The sequence below is a fragment of the Rhinolophus sinicus genome, linkage group LG01 (assembly GCF_036562045.2).
Source record: "Rhinolophus sinicus isolate RSC01 linkage group LG01, ASM3656204v1, whole genome shotgun sequence".
Classification (NCBI taxonomy): domain Eukaryota; kingdom Metazoa; phylum Chordata; class Mammalia; order Chiroptera; family Rhinolophidae; genus Rhinolophus; species Rhinolophus sinicus.
In genome coordinates this window covers 99,824,789-99,839,783 of record NC_133751.1, presented here as the reverse complement: position 1 = coordinate 99,839,783, position 14,995 = coordinate 99,824,789, and the positions used below count along the sequence as shown (strand labels likewise).

At 37.0% G+C, this 14,995-nt stretch overlaps 1 protein-coding gene across 3 annotated transcripts in view; it reads left to right on the top strand.

The window, feature by feature from the left end:
- RNF13 (ring finger protein 13) overlaps positions 1-14,995 on the top strand; it is a 137,087-nt gene that overhangs the window by 26,799 nt on the left and 95,293 nt on the right. The window contains exon 1 of one of the 3 annotated variants that reach the window (XM_074333751.1): positions 9,094-9,116. The exons of the other annotated variants lie outside the window; for them this stretch is intronic. The gene's annotated coding sequence lies outside the window, so the exon portion shown is untranslated. Of the gene's footprint in view, positions 1-9,093; positions 9,117-14,995 lie in introns of those variants that run through there. 3 annotated transcript variants of the gene reach the window in all.

Genomic DNA, 14,995 nt, shown 5'->3' with positions numbered 1-14,995 from the left:
AGAACTTGAACAAGCAAAACAGATTTCTGTAAAAAATTCTGTGTATTTTCTTTTAGGCTTTTTTTGGTATATGTTACATAAAATGAAATAGACTTTAGAAAGTTTTAATTTTTTATAGTGAAACATGCAGATGAATGAAAAATAAAAACCACATGGAGTCTCACCTAGAGTTTACATGTATTAAAAAATTGTTTTGGTTCATAGTATTTATGCATGTTTTTAATGTATACGTAAAATGTTTTTCACATTAAGGTCTTAAATTTTTTAAACCATAGTTAAGAGGAGGGCACAGTTCAGAGGCTTTGTGGTACTGTTAAGAGAGGACACATGTGCCTTCATTCTAGAAATACTAAGTACCTAATATGTGCCAGACACTATTTAGGTACTTTGTAATATACCCATAATATAAAGATTCCTATCTTGGAGGAGTTTATATTCTTGCAGCAGAGATGGACACTAAGTGATAAACATAACATTTAAGCAAATTATAGCATGATAGACAGTAATGACTATTATGATAAATAAAAAATGTAGAGAAGTTTAAGAGGCGTGAAGCATGGTAGGTACGCAGGAAGGTCTCAAACATTTGTCAAGGGAGAATGTGGTGTATAGAAATGAAGGCCAGGAACAGAGCTCTGGGGTAATATTTTAAAGAAACGATTTTTATAACCATTTGATCTGGTGCCCCATAACCCTCCACTGTTAACATAATAGGCCAAATAGTATCCAAACAGTGTGAGTGGGTCATTGGGCATGCTCAGCTTTTTGTTCAGAATCATGCATAAATTAAAGAAGGAAGAGATGGGTGTGGGGATAATGGGTAAGGGAATTGGTTCACTTATTCAACCAGTTAGTCTCTAGTATACTTCACATAGAAAAGGAGTCCTCTAAAATAGGGAAACTGGAATGATGATGAAGCTGCATTGTTTTTGTTTACTCGACAAGGTTGTTTTGAGGGTTATATGGAAAAACATTCATGTCATGTGCTTAACAGTGCCAGGCACAAAATTAAGTTCTGTACTGATTTGTCTGTAGTGAGGATGGTGACATTTGTGTGAAGCATCATAAAAAAACAGAAAATTCTGGTTCAGGAGATTGCTACTGTGAAGTACACTGGGCATGACACTTTTGATTAGCTTAGAAAACCAGAATTTCCTGCATGTTTCCCTAAATGGTGCTTACAATTCTGATATCCGTGAAAGCAATTTTATTGTCATTTGTGTGTTTCTTGTTTGCTGAGTAGCATATTGCTGGGATTGGCGACAGCAGTGGTATTTGAGAGAATCATGAAGTGTATTTTTGCTAGCATTCCTATTTTTCTCCCTTTTTTTCTTTTTCTAATGTGACTCTCTGTACCACCCTTTTTTAACTTAAGTTCACCAATAATGACTTGGTGTGCTATATGCCAGTCTATGGCTCAGAACAGTATTTTCCAAATAGAGCTTGATCATAAGGATTCACTCAGCGACTTTTTTTTGAAAAAGCAAAATTATAGATTTTCTGTCTGAATCTCCAGTGGCGGGGCCTGGGAATGGTTATTTTTATCACAAGCCCCCAGGTGATATGTACTATACGGGGCTAAAGCATATTTTCCAAACTTCGTTGGTGGTAGAATCACTTGAAGTACATGTTAATCATGTGCATAGTACAGATTACCAGATCCCATCTCTTGTCCATTGACTAAGAAGTTGTAACTTGGGTTGAATCTGAGTCTGGTTTTTAATAGTTTTTGTTGACTTTCTTATTGTGTGTTTGTGATCTTGGTAGGCTTCTGCTTGCTAGCTTTCATAATATTTCCATGTAGTCAGAAAAACAAAACAAAACTTGTTTTGAATGGCAGGCTGCTTTATTCTTATTTTTTTCTTTTAAAAAATGGTTAGATAGCATAGATACAGGAGAGTGCATAAAACATTTGTGTATGGTTTAGAGAATAATTGTAATGCAAACTCCCATTTCACCATAGTTCAGGTGTAGATGCAGAATATTGCTGGCATCGCAGAGGCACCTTTTCTCTGATCACACTCCTTTATTACCCTTCAGGTAGCTATTATCTTGATTTTTATGGTAACTTCCTCATTTTTCTTTGTTTTCACCTCTTAAAGGTGAATTTCTATGTAATATCTGTTTTGACTTTTAAAGAACTTTGTATGAGAGGAACATGATGTTTGTGACTTCTTTTGCTCAGGGTTATTCTTGTGATACTCATCTGTGTTGTTCATGTAGCTGTTATTCATTTTCATTGTTGTAGAGAATTACATTCACGTACCACAATTTTATGCATAATGCTCAACATTCAGTATCAAAAAAGGACAACTCATTGCCTATGTCTGTATAAGGATAAGGGAAGTGTATTTTAAGGAAGAACAGGACATGAGTTCTGTCGCTTAACAGTATAAATATCCTTGATTCTATTATGGTTGATATCTTTTGGGAAATAGCCAAATACTGTTTCTGTTGCAGGAAAAAGTCAATTTGAGTACACACAAAACATTGGGAACAGTTTGTATGAAGCCATGAGGTTGGAAAGAATTGATATTTTGGAGAAACCTGTTTGCTAACCTTTGAAAATTAAAAATTTGTTCATTTTGTTTCGTTTTTGGAAGAAACAAATTGTGAAGCAATTGTCTTAGAATCTGAAAAAAAAATGGCTTTGGTTGATGATAATAGTTAAAAATCTTAGGTGAGGCCTACATTTAGTTTGGATGGCTTCATGTTAGAGAAATTAGCTGAGTAACCTTCAGTTTCCTTGCGAAGAACTATGGGGCATCTTTAAAAGTTAAGCCTTGTTTTTTCTGATGTAACACTTTTGTTCATGACAAGCTTTCAACCACTTCTTTAAAAGCTTTAAAGAAATGTGCTTTACGGGAATTTAGTATATGTTAGTAGTTTCCAGTTGTTAGAATTTTTGGAAGTCATGATGCTTTTTAGAAAAGGAACACTATAAAGTTATTGATATATTTATTTGTATGACTTGAGAACACTATTTTGGAGGAAAAATTATAGTACCATATATATGTAATATACATACATGACCATGAGCACATTTGTAAGAGCAACCTATTTAATACAATGTGATTTGGCTATTATAAATTTTACACTAAAATAGTTAACTAGCTATTTACTTGTTTTTTTTCTGTTAGTGATAGCTACAGTATATATTCTTTTGATATATATTGTAGTATACATTTATGGAGAAAAACTAATTGAAATTACTATCCATTTAATATTTATGCAAATTAGGAGAGATTACCATTATGTTAGCAGTGGAATATTTTGGACCAGTTTTTGAAATGCCAGTGATGCGCAGGAATGTAGCTTGAGAACCAATGGAATATGAGCTTATTCAAAGGCTTTCTAATGGAGATAATTAGCTGTTTCATGAGTATTATTTGGCACAGTACTAGTTAATGAGATGTGAGTCATCTTCAGAATTAATAGTTATTTGTTAAGGAATTTCCTGAAAGTAATGTTGGTCTTAAGCACTAAATGCATCCCATTCGTAAAATGAAGTTTTAGAATGTCATTTTGTATAGATGAGTTATATGGTATTGTCATAGATTTAAATGTGAGGTTAGGTTTTACTGTGGTGTTTGGGGAAGTTTTTAAATTTTGCCATTACCAGATCATCATCAGATGAGTAACTGGCATCTGTGCTCTTAAGCCATACAGATAGTCACATGTGCTAGCCAGCGTGCTCAAGTTCTCAAAAATGAGGCCAAGAGAAACATCAATGAAATCAAGAGTTGCTTTTTTTGGGAAAATATCAAAATTAATAAACCTTTAGCTAGATTTACTAAAAAAAAAGAAGACTCAACTAAAATTAGACGTGAAAGGAGAAACATTACCACGGATTTTACAGAAATAGAAAGGATCATGAATGCTGTGAACAATTGTAGAGCAAAAAATTGAATAACCTAGGTGAAATGGCTAAATTCTAAGGAACACACATCTTATCAAAACTGAATCATGAATAAATAGAAAATATGAGTAGACCTATGACTAGTAAGGAGATTGAATCAATAATCTGAAACCTCCTAAGAAAGAAAAACCTAGGACCAGATGGCTTCATTGTTGAAGTTTACCAAACACCTAAAGAACAATTAACACCAATCCTTTTTAAACTCCTCCAAAAAGTTGAAGAGGAGGGAACACTTCCAAGCTCATTCTACAAGGCCAGTGTTATCCTGATACCAAAACCAGACAAAGACACTACAAGAAAACTACAGACCAATGCAGGCATACCTCATTTTATTGTATTTCGCTTTATTGCACTTAGCAGATACTGTGTTTTCATCAACATCAAAGCAAGATGCTCCATCAGCAAAAATATTACAACTTGCTGAAGTCTCAGATGGTGATTAGTGTGTTTTAGCAATAAATAATATTTATTTATTTATTTTTTAAAATTTATTGGGGTGACAATTGTTAGTGAAATTACATAGATTTCAGGTGTACAATTCTGTATTACATCATCTATAAATCCCATTGTGTGTTCACCACCCAGAGTCAGTTCTCCTTCCATCACCATATATTTGATCCCCCTTACCCTCATCTCCCACCCCCCACCCCCTTTACCCTCTGGTAACCACTAAACTATTGTCTGTGTCTATGAGTTTCTGTTTCTCATTTGTTTGTCTTGTTCTTTTGTTGTTTTTGGTTTATATACCACATATCAGTGAAATCACATGGTTCTCTGCTTTTTCTGTCTGACTTATTTCGCTCAGCATTACACTCTCAAGATCCATCCATGTTGTCACAAATGTTCCTATATCATCTTTTCTTACTGCCGAATAGTATTCCATTGTGTATATATACCACAACTTCTTTATCCATTCATCTATCGAAGGACATTTTGGTTGTTTCCATGTCTTGGCCACCGTAAACAAAGCTGCAATGAACATTGGAGCACACGTGTCTTTATGTATAAATGTTTTCAGATTTTTTGGGTAGATACCCAGGAGAGGGATTGCTGGGTCATATGGCAATTCTATTCGTAATTTTTTGAGGAACCTCCACACTGCCTTCCATAACGGCTGCACCAGTCTGCATTCCCACCAACAGTGTATGAGGGTTCCTTTTTCTCCACAACCTCTCCAACATTTGTTACTATTTGTCTTGTTGATGATAGCCATTCTGACTGGGGTGAGGTGATATCTCATTGTGGTTTTGATTTGCATTTCTCTGATGATTAGTGATGTTGAGCATTTTTTCATATGTCTATTTGCCATTTGTATGTCCTCTTTGGAGAAATGTCTCTTCAGGTCCTCTGCCCATTTTTCAATTGGGTTGTTTGTTTTTTTGTTGTTGAGTTGCATGAGTTCCTTGTATATTCTGGATACTAGCCCCTTATCGGAGGCACTATTTGCAAAAATCTTCTCCCATTCAGTTGGTGGCCTCTTTATTTTGTCAATGGTTTCTTTTGCTGTGCAGAAGCTTTTAAGTTTCATATAGTCCCATTCGTTTATTTTAGCTTTTACTTCTATTGCCTTTGGAGTCAAATTCATAAAATGCTCTTTGAACCCAAGGTCCATAGTACCTGTGTTTTCTTCTATGCAGTTTATTGTGTCAGGGCTTATGCTTAAGTCTTTGATCCATTTTGAATTAACTTTGGTACATGGTGACAAATAGCAGTCCAGTTTCATTCTTTTGCACGTGGCTATCCAATTCTCCCAGCACCATTTATTGAAGAGGCTGTCTTTCCTCCAGTGTATGTTTTTAGCTTCTTTGTCAAAAATTATCTGTCCATATTTATTTGGTTTTATTTCTGGGTTCTCAGTTCTATTCCATTGGTCTGTGTGTCTGTTTTTCTGCCAATACCATGCTGTTTTGATTATTGTTGCCCTGTAGTACACGCTAAAGTCAGGGAGTGTGATACCTCCAGTATTGTTCTTTTTTCTTAAGATTACATTGGCTATTCGTGGTCTTTTGTGGTTCCAAACAAATCTGATGATTTTTGTTCTATTTCTTTAAAAAATGCCATTGGGATTTGATGCGGATTGCATTAAATCTGTATATTGCTTTGGGTAATATGGCCATTTTAACTATGTTGATTCTTTCAATCCATGAGCACGGAATGTCTTTCCATTTCTTTGTGTCTTCTTCAATTTCTTTCAAAAATGTCTTCTAGTTTTCAGCATATAGGTCCTTCACATCCTTGATTAAGTTTATTCCTAGGTATTTTATTCTTTTTGCTGCAATTGCAAAAGGAATTGTTTTTTGTATTTCTTTTCCTGAGATTTCATTGTTAGTATATAGGAATGCAGTGGACTTTTGTGCGTTGATTTTGTAGCCAGCAACTTTACTGTATTCGTTGATTGTTTCTAATAGCTTTTTGGTGGAGTCTTTAGGGTTTTCTATATATAGCATCATGTCATCTGCAAAGAGTGATAATTTAACTTCTTCATTCCCAATTTGGATGCCTTTTATTTCTTTCTCTTGCCTGATTGCTCTGGCAAGGACTTCCAACACTATGTTGAAAAGCAGAGGTGATAGGGGACAGCCCTGTCGTGTTCCTGAACGTAGAGCAAAGGGCTTCAGTTTTTCACCATTAATTATGAGATTAGCTGAGGGCTTGTCATATATGGCCTTTATTATGTTAAGGTATTTTCCTTCTATACCTATTTTATTAAGTGTTTTAATCATAAATGGATGTTGTATCTTGTCAAATGCTTTTTCTGCATCAATTGATATAATCATATGATTTTTGTCCTTTATTTTGTTTATGTGATGTATCACATTGATGGATTTGTGGATGTTCAACCATCCTTGTGAACCGGGTTGAACCCCACTTGGTCGTGATGAATAATCTTTTTAATGCATTGTTGTATTCGATTTGCTAGAATTTTGTTTAGGATTTTTGCATCTGTATTCATCAGAGATATTGGTCTGTAGTTTTCTTTTTTTGTGCTGTCCTTACCAGGTTTTGGTATCAGGGTAATGTTGGCCTCATAAAATGAGTTAGGGAGTACTGTCTCTTCTTCAATTTTTTGGAAGAGTTTGTGCAGGATTGGTATTAGATCCTCTTTGAAGGTTTGGTAGAATTCACTAGTGAAGCCATCTGGTCCTGGACTTTTGCTTTTGGGAAGGTTTTGGATGACTGATTCAATTTCGTTACTGGTGATGTTTAGATTTTCCAGTTCTTCATGGTTCAGCCTTGGAAGGCTATATGTTTCTAAGAACTTGTCCATTTCTTCTAGGTTGTTGAATTTGGTGGCATATAGTCCTTCACAGTATTGTTGGATGATCCTTTGTATTTCTGTGGTGTCCGTGATAACTTCCCCTTTTACGTTTCTGATTTTGTTAATCAGTGTCTTCTCTCTTTTTATCTTAGTGAGTCTAGCCAAGGGTTTGTCAATTTTGTTAACCTTTTCAAAGAACCAGCTCTTTGTCACATTAATTTTTTCTATTGTCTTTTTGTTCTCTATTTCATTTAGTTCAGCTCTGATTTTTGTTATTTCCTTTCTTCTGCTGACCTTGGGTTTCACTTGTTCTTCTTTTTCTAGTTCTTTAAGGTGTAACATTAGGTTATTTATTTGGGAGTTTTCTTGTTTCTTGAGATAAGCCTGTAATATAAATTTCCCTCTTAAAACTGCTTACGCTGCATCCCTAAAATTTTGGTAGGATGTATTTTCATTGTCATTTGTTTCTATGTATCTTTTGATCTCTCCTCTAATTTCTTTTTTGACCCAGTCGTTCTTTAAAACTGTTGTTTAATCTCCATGTATTTGTGTTTTTTCCTGCTTTCTTTTTGCAGTTGATATCCAATTTCAAAGCCTTGTGATCAGAGAATATGCTTGGTATGATTTCAATCTTCTTAAATTTGCTGAGACTGATTTTATGTCCCAATATATGGTCTATCCTTGAGAATGTTCCATGTACACTAGAAAAGAATGTATAGTCTGATGTTTTAGGATGAAGTGCTCTATATATGTCAATTATGTCCATTTCATCTAATGTGTCATTTAGGGCTGCTATTTCGTTATTTATTTTCTGTTTGGATGATCTATCCATAGCTGTCAATGATGTATTTAAGTCCCCTAGTATAATTGTGTTTTGGTGAATTTCTCCCTTTAGTTCTGTTAGTAGTTTTTTGGTATATTTCGGTCCTCCCTGATTGGGGGCATAAATATTGATGACTGTTATGTCTTCTTGTTGTATAGTCCTGTTTACCATTATGAAATGTCCATCTTTGTCTCTTGTTATCTTTTTCACACTGAAGTCTGTTTCATCTGATATCAGTATGGCTATACCTGATTTTCTCTGGGTGCCATTTGCTTGGAGTGTCAATTTCCACCCTTTCACTTTGAGTCTATGCTTGTCCTTGTAGCTGAGATGTGTCTCTTGGAGACAGCATATGGTTGGGTTTAGTTTTTTGATCCAATCTGCTATTCTGTGCCTTTTCATTGGTGAGTTCAGTCCATTTACATTTAGGGTGATTATTGATATGTGAGGATTTCCTGTCATTCTATCTTTAGTTTTCTGGTAAGGCTGTGTCTCCATTGTTTCTTTGCCTTTTTGGTGTTGTCTATTATTTCTGTGTGGTGGTGTTCTATGATGTTTCCCTCTGTTTCTTCTTTTATTACGGTATGTATTTCAGTTCTGGATTTTTTTGAGTGGTTACCCTTAAGTTTATGTAAAAGAAAGTTTGATATTTAGAGTAGTCCATTTTCTTCAGCACGCTTACTTTCTCCATTCCCGTACTCCGGTTCAGGCCTTTACTCTCCCCCTTTTTGAGTTGTGGTTGCCACAAATTGTCCCTGTTGATGGTGGTCGAATAGCCTCCTTTAGTATTTCTTGTAGTGCAGGTCGTGTATTAGAAAATTTCCTCAGTTTCTGTATGTCTGGAAAGGTCTTTATTCCTCCTTCATATCTAAAGGATATCTTTGCTGGATGTATTATTCTTGGCTCATGATTTCTCTCTTTCAATAGTTTGAATATTTGGTTCCACTCTCTCCTGGCTTGTAGAGTTTCTGCTGAGAATTTGATGATAATCTAATGGGCTTTCCTTTGTAGGTTACTGTCTTCTTTTCCCTGGCTGCCTTGAGGATTCTTTCTTTGTCGTTGATTTTAGACAGCTTCAATACAATGTGCCTTGGAGAAGGCCTGTTGGGATTGAGGTAATTAGGTGTTCTATTTGCTTCTTGGATTCGAGGATCCAGTTCTGTCCACAAGTTTGGGAAGTTCTCATCAACAATTTGTTTGAATATATTCTCTGTTCCCTTCTCTCTTTCTTCTCCTTCTGGTATGCCCATTATTGTTATATTGCTCTTTCTGATGGAGTCAGAAACTTCTTGTAGAGTTCTTTCATTTCTTTTAAGTCTCAAGTCTCTTTTTCCTTCCATCTGTGTAATTTCCAGGTTTCTATCTTCGATGTCACTAATTCTTTCCTCCATCTGGTCAACTCTACTACCTAAGCTGGTTATTTCATTTTTAATTTCTTCTGTTGAGTTCTTAATCTCCAGAAGTTCTATTTGGTTCTTTTTTAAAATTTCAATCTCTTTGGTAAAATGTTCGTGTTGTTCTTTGATTGTGTTTCTGAGTTCATTAAACTGCCTTTCTGTGTTTTGTTGCATCTCGTTGAGTTTTTTCAGAACTGCAATCTTGAATTCTCTGTCATTTAAGTGACATATTTCCATATCTTTAAGTTCCTTTTCTGGAGACTTTTCCCTTTCTCTCTGAGCTGTCTTGTTGCCTTGGTTATTCATGGCAATTACTGATTTATTATTTCTCTTCCTAGACATCTACAGGAGTGGCTTCTGCAACAGGTTGATAGGAAGAGGTCTTTCTTTTGTATTCCAGTACTTGTTGGTAGAATGTTTTATTTTCTCTCTGACTGCAGCCTTTTGTTTCTCTCTCACGCGGTAGTGTTGTTTTCTCTGCACTATTCCAGCTTCTCACACAATGGGGGGATTCCCTGGGAGACCGGCTTCTCCTCTGTTAACAGTTCGCCTGGGTCACAGGGCGCAGTATCTGTTTGGGTATGTGGAGAGCTTTTGAAGTTCCAAAGCTCTTCCTGCACAAGATTCAGAGCCCGTATGTTTCAGCAGTTGTGTTTATTCCTGCAGGAATCCGCCCAGATAGGTGGGGCCAGGGACAGGGTGAGTTGTGAGAGGTGGCCCAGAGCAATGGCGGTGACCACCACCACAGCCGGTCCTGCTTCCACAGCTCCCTCCCCTTTGCCAGAATTAGTTGGGCTGCGAATCTATGTCTGTGGTCCATAGTTCTCAGAACAGCAAATATTCTGTTCTTTTGATCTGACACTGTTACTGTTCCGTGAAGGTGTTGGCAGGGTGAGCTCTGGGAGGGGAGGGAGGGGGCGGCTAGTCTCACTGCCTAAGGCTTCTGTTCTCTGCTCGGCAGTGAGGGCTTAAACCGCCGTTTTCAGCCTTCTTCCCTCAGTCTTTTCTCCGAGGTCTCTGCCGTGAGCGTTGGGTTCAGCCGTGTTATATACTGTCGCCTCAGCCCTGTAGGCCATAAGCGGAGCCCTAGCAGTCCGTGTTCTTCCCTCTCCTGCAGCTGCGGTAGTTCTGGGATGCAGCAAGCTCGGAGCACTGAGCTACGTCTGCGTCCTGCACCTGTGTGGTTCTGTCTCCGCACTTCTCCCTTCCCTCCTCCCCTGTTTGCGCGATTTGCCCACCTTTAGGTGAAATCAGTAGTGGGCCTCTTCATCTTGCCTGTCTGCTGTGCAGGGAGTCCTTTGTGGAGTTACTGTTGTTCGATTAATTGGAAATTCCAGGGGAGTTTTACAGAAGCTCACCTCTCGCCGCCATTTTGATCCAGATCATTAAATTATTTTTAAATTAAGGTATTTACTTATTTTTTAGATGTATGGTATTGCATACTTAACAGACTGCAGTATAATGTAAACATAGGTTTTATATTCACTGGGAAACCAAAACAATTTATGTGACTTGCTTTATTGTAATATTCACTTTATACAGTGGTCTGGAACCAAAACTGCAACCTCTTTGAGGTATGCCTGTATTTCTTATTAGTGTTGATGCAAAAATTCTCAATAAGTACTAGCAAACCAAATTCAGCAGCACTGTAACCAAGACAGAGTGATTCTTAGAATTCAAGGGTGGTTCAACATGAAAATAATCAATGAATATACCACATTAACAGTATGAAAGGAAGAAACACATGACTATCTCTGTGCAGGCAAAAGCATTAGAAAGAATTCAGTACCGTTTCATGATTAAAAAAGAACAACACACTACAAATGAAAAGTAAAAGGAAATTATCTCATAATAAAGGCTATATATGAAAAAACCACACTTAACGTCGTAATCAGTGATGAAAGATTGAAAGCTTTTCCTTTAAGATCAGGAAGACGAGGATGCCTTATCTTGTCTTCACCGCTTCTATTCATTACAGTGCTGGAAGTCCTGGCCTGAACAATTAGGCAAGAATTAAAAAATAAATGGCATCCAAATTGCAAAAGACGAAGTAAAATTATCTCTTTACAGACAACATGATCTTATACGTATAAAACCATAAAGATTCTACTAAAAAAACCTATTAGAACTAATAAATGAATTTAGTAAAATTCTAGGATACGTAATCAGCATGCAGAAATCAGTTGCATTCTAAATACTAACAGTTACCAATCCCCAAAAGGAAGTTAATAATTTTATTTATAGTAGCATCAAAAAGAATAAAATACTTAGGAGTAAATGTACCAAGGGTGGCAAAAGACGTATATCCTGAAAACAGAGTGTTGCTAAATGAAATTAGACACAAATAAATGGATAGATGTCGCGTCCAGCACGACAAGAGCAGTGGGAAGCGAGAAAGGTGGCACAAGGCTAAGAAAGACAATAGACGAGTAAGAGTGCAAGCGGGGCCAAGGGACCTGCAGCTTCAAAGACTGAGCGTCGAATCAGGCCAACGCATGGCTTTTATTAGTTGGATGTGGAAGTAAAAGAAGTGAAGCTTGTCAATCTCAAGATCTGTGAGTCCCATATATTACAATAGGAAACTGATTTAAGCCAATCACCCTTGCCTGCAGGATAAGTACCCAGGATGAGTCCCAGGATAAGTACTTCCCCAAGGGACAAAACCTATATGCGTATGAATAGATGGAAAGCACATCATTGAGTCACTTCCCCTGCAGGTTTGTGGGAAGGAATGTAGCCACAGAGGCAGAGGGTCTTCTTAGCCGGGGGAAGGTGGAGGGCTGTGCCCACCTCTGTCGACCCCGCAAGTTCCCCGATGGTCCCTATGCGGCTGTGTCTGACTTGGGTTGTCCCCCCCTCCCCCCCATGGGGAATCTTACCCATCATTGGCTAGCCAGCCATCTTTTTGGGGCCTAATGGGGAAACATAAGGTGTAAGCACAAAGGTAAAGCAAAGTCCCTGAAAGGATCCATCTTACAGACTCTCCTTTCTTTAGGGGCAGATACGAGGAGATAGACGGGTAGTCTGCTATGTGGCAACAGATAGACATCCCATGTTCATGGATTGATAAACTTAATATTGTGATGATAACAGTATTATCTAAATTAATCTGTAGATTCAGTGTAATCCCTGTCAAACTCCCAATGACATTTTTTCCTGAAATAGAAAAATCCATCTTAAAATTCATATGAAATCTCAAGGGACTGCAACTAGCTAAAACAATATTGACAAAGGAGAACAAAGTTGGAGGTCTCATATTTCCTGATTTCAAAACCTACCACAAAGCTACAGTAATCAAAACAGTATGGTACTGGTGTAGAGACAGACATAGACCAGTTGCATAGAATGGAGAACCCATAAATAAATTCTCACATATACAGTCAAATGATTTTTGACAAGGGTGCCAAGAACATTTAATGGGGAAAGGACAGGTATTTCAACAAGGTTTTGAGAAAAGTGGGTATCCACAAACAAAAGAATGAAATTGGACTCTTGTTATATACCATAAATAAAAATTAATTCAAAATAGATGAAAGACCTAAACATAGGGCAATATATAAAACTCTTAGATGAAAACAGAGGGAAAAACCTTTATGATATATTGGATTTGGCAATGAGATGTTAGATATTAAAAGTCAGGCAACAAAAGAAAAAAGTCAATGATTTGGACTTCATTAAAATTAAAAACTTGTGCATCGAAAAACATTATACAAAGTGAAAAGACAATCCATAGCAGAGAAGAAAATGTTTTTCAATCATATATCTGATAAGGGAAAAATATACAGAATATATATAGAACTTTTACATCTCATCAGCAACCCAATTAAAAATGGGACGAGGACTTGAATAATCGTTTCTCCAATGAAGATATACAAATGCCCAATAAGCATATGAAAAGATACTCAGTCAGCATCACTAATCATTAGGGAAATTCGAATCAAAGCCACAATGAGATACCACTTTATACCCATTAGGATGACTGTTATCAAACAAACAGAATAGTAAGTGTTGGTGAGGATGTGAAGAAATGGAACCTTTGTGCATTGGTGATGGGAATGTAAAATGGTGGAGTTGTTGTGGAAATCAGTGTGGCAATTCCTTAAAAAATAGAATTACCATATGATTCAACAATTCCACTTCTTGTTATATACCAAAGAAGTGAAAGCAGGGAATCAGATATTTGTATACCTATGTTCATAGCAGCATTATTCACAATAGCCAACGGTTGCAAGCAACTGAAGTGTCCATCAGTGAATGAATGGATAAACAAAATGTGGTGTATACATGTAATGGAATATTATTCAGCCTTAAAAAAAGAAGGAAATTCTGATATATGCTACAACATGGATAAACGTGGAAGACATTGTGCTAAGTGGAATAAGCCAGAGTTAAATGGACAAAAAGTGCTTCCAGTTATATGAGGTACCTAGAGTAGTCAAATTTATAGAGACAGTAGAGTAGTGATTGCCTGGGGCTAGGAGGAGAGGGGAATGGGGAATTAGTGTTTAATGGGTAGCGTTTCAATTTGGGGAGATGAAAAAGTTCTGGAGATGGATGGTGGTGATGGTTGCACAATAATGTGAATGCACTTCATGTCACTGAAATTTATACTTGAAAATATTTAAAATATGATATTTTATATATTCTATACCACAATAAGAAAATGAGGCCTTCCAAAAAGATCACTCAAAATTTAAAATGATTTTTTTGCACTGCAATATAAAACCCTTTTATACAAAGATAAAAAATACAGAAAAGCAGAATAGTATAATGAACCTCGGTCTAATCTTCACCAAGATTTAACATTTACTAGTCTTTGGTTTAATTTTTTGTTTGTTTGTTTTTGGCTGGAGTATTTTAAAGTAAATTACAGATATCATGACATCTCATTGCTAAGTACTCACTAGGCATCTCCAAAAGTAAGGACTTTCTCATCTGAGCACGAAACTGTGATCATGTTACCGAGCGAGGGCTTGCTGCCCACGCGCATGGAAGGCAGTACTGTGGCACCGCCATTTGAGAAAAGAAAGCAGGCTTTTATTGTGAAGTTGACTGGCAAGGAGATAGGAGGCAAGGCTCAAATCTGTCTCCTCAATCCAGAGTTTGGGGTGGAATTTAAGTGGTTAGAGGAGGACAGGCTGGTATGCGGAAGCGCTGGCGGGGCAGGTTCCAGCTGGAGCGCGTCAGCACTGGGTCACGTGGGACGCGGGCCCTTGGCTTTTAAACGGATTCTGATGATAGATTTCCTGTCAAGTCTCAGCTTTTCGGTTCTGTGTGTGTGTGTGTGGGGGGGGGGGCGTTGGGGGTGAAACTTTGGTTCCAGATTTTATTAGAGGTCAAAGTTTTCTCCTGCACATGCTCCGGTTGCATAACTAATGGTTTTGTTCTGTTGCCCCTGAAAAACAACTCAGTGTCTTGTTAGGAACAGGATAAAGCCAGTTTGGGCTGGTTCTGTGGTTACAATCATATCTAAGAAAATTAACAATTATTTAAAAAATGTGTCTAACATCTAGAATATATTCACATTGTCCCTCTTGTTCCTAAATTGTATTTTTGTTGGTTTGTTTGAACCTTGTGTTTTGCATTTGGATTTAACG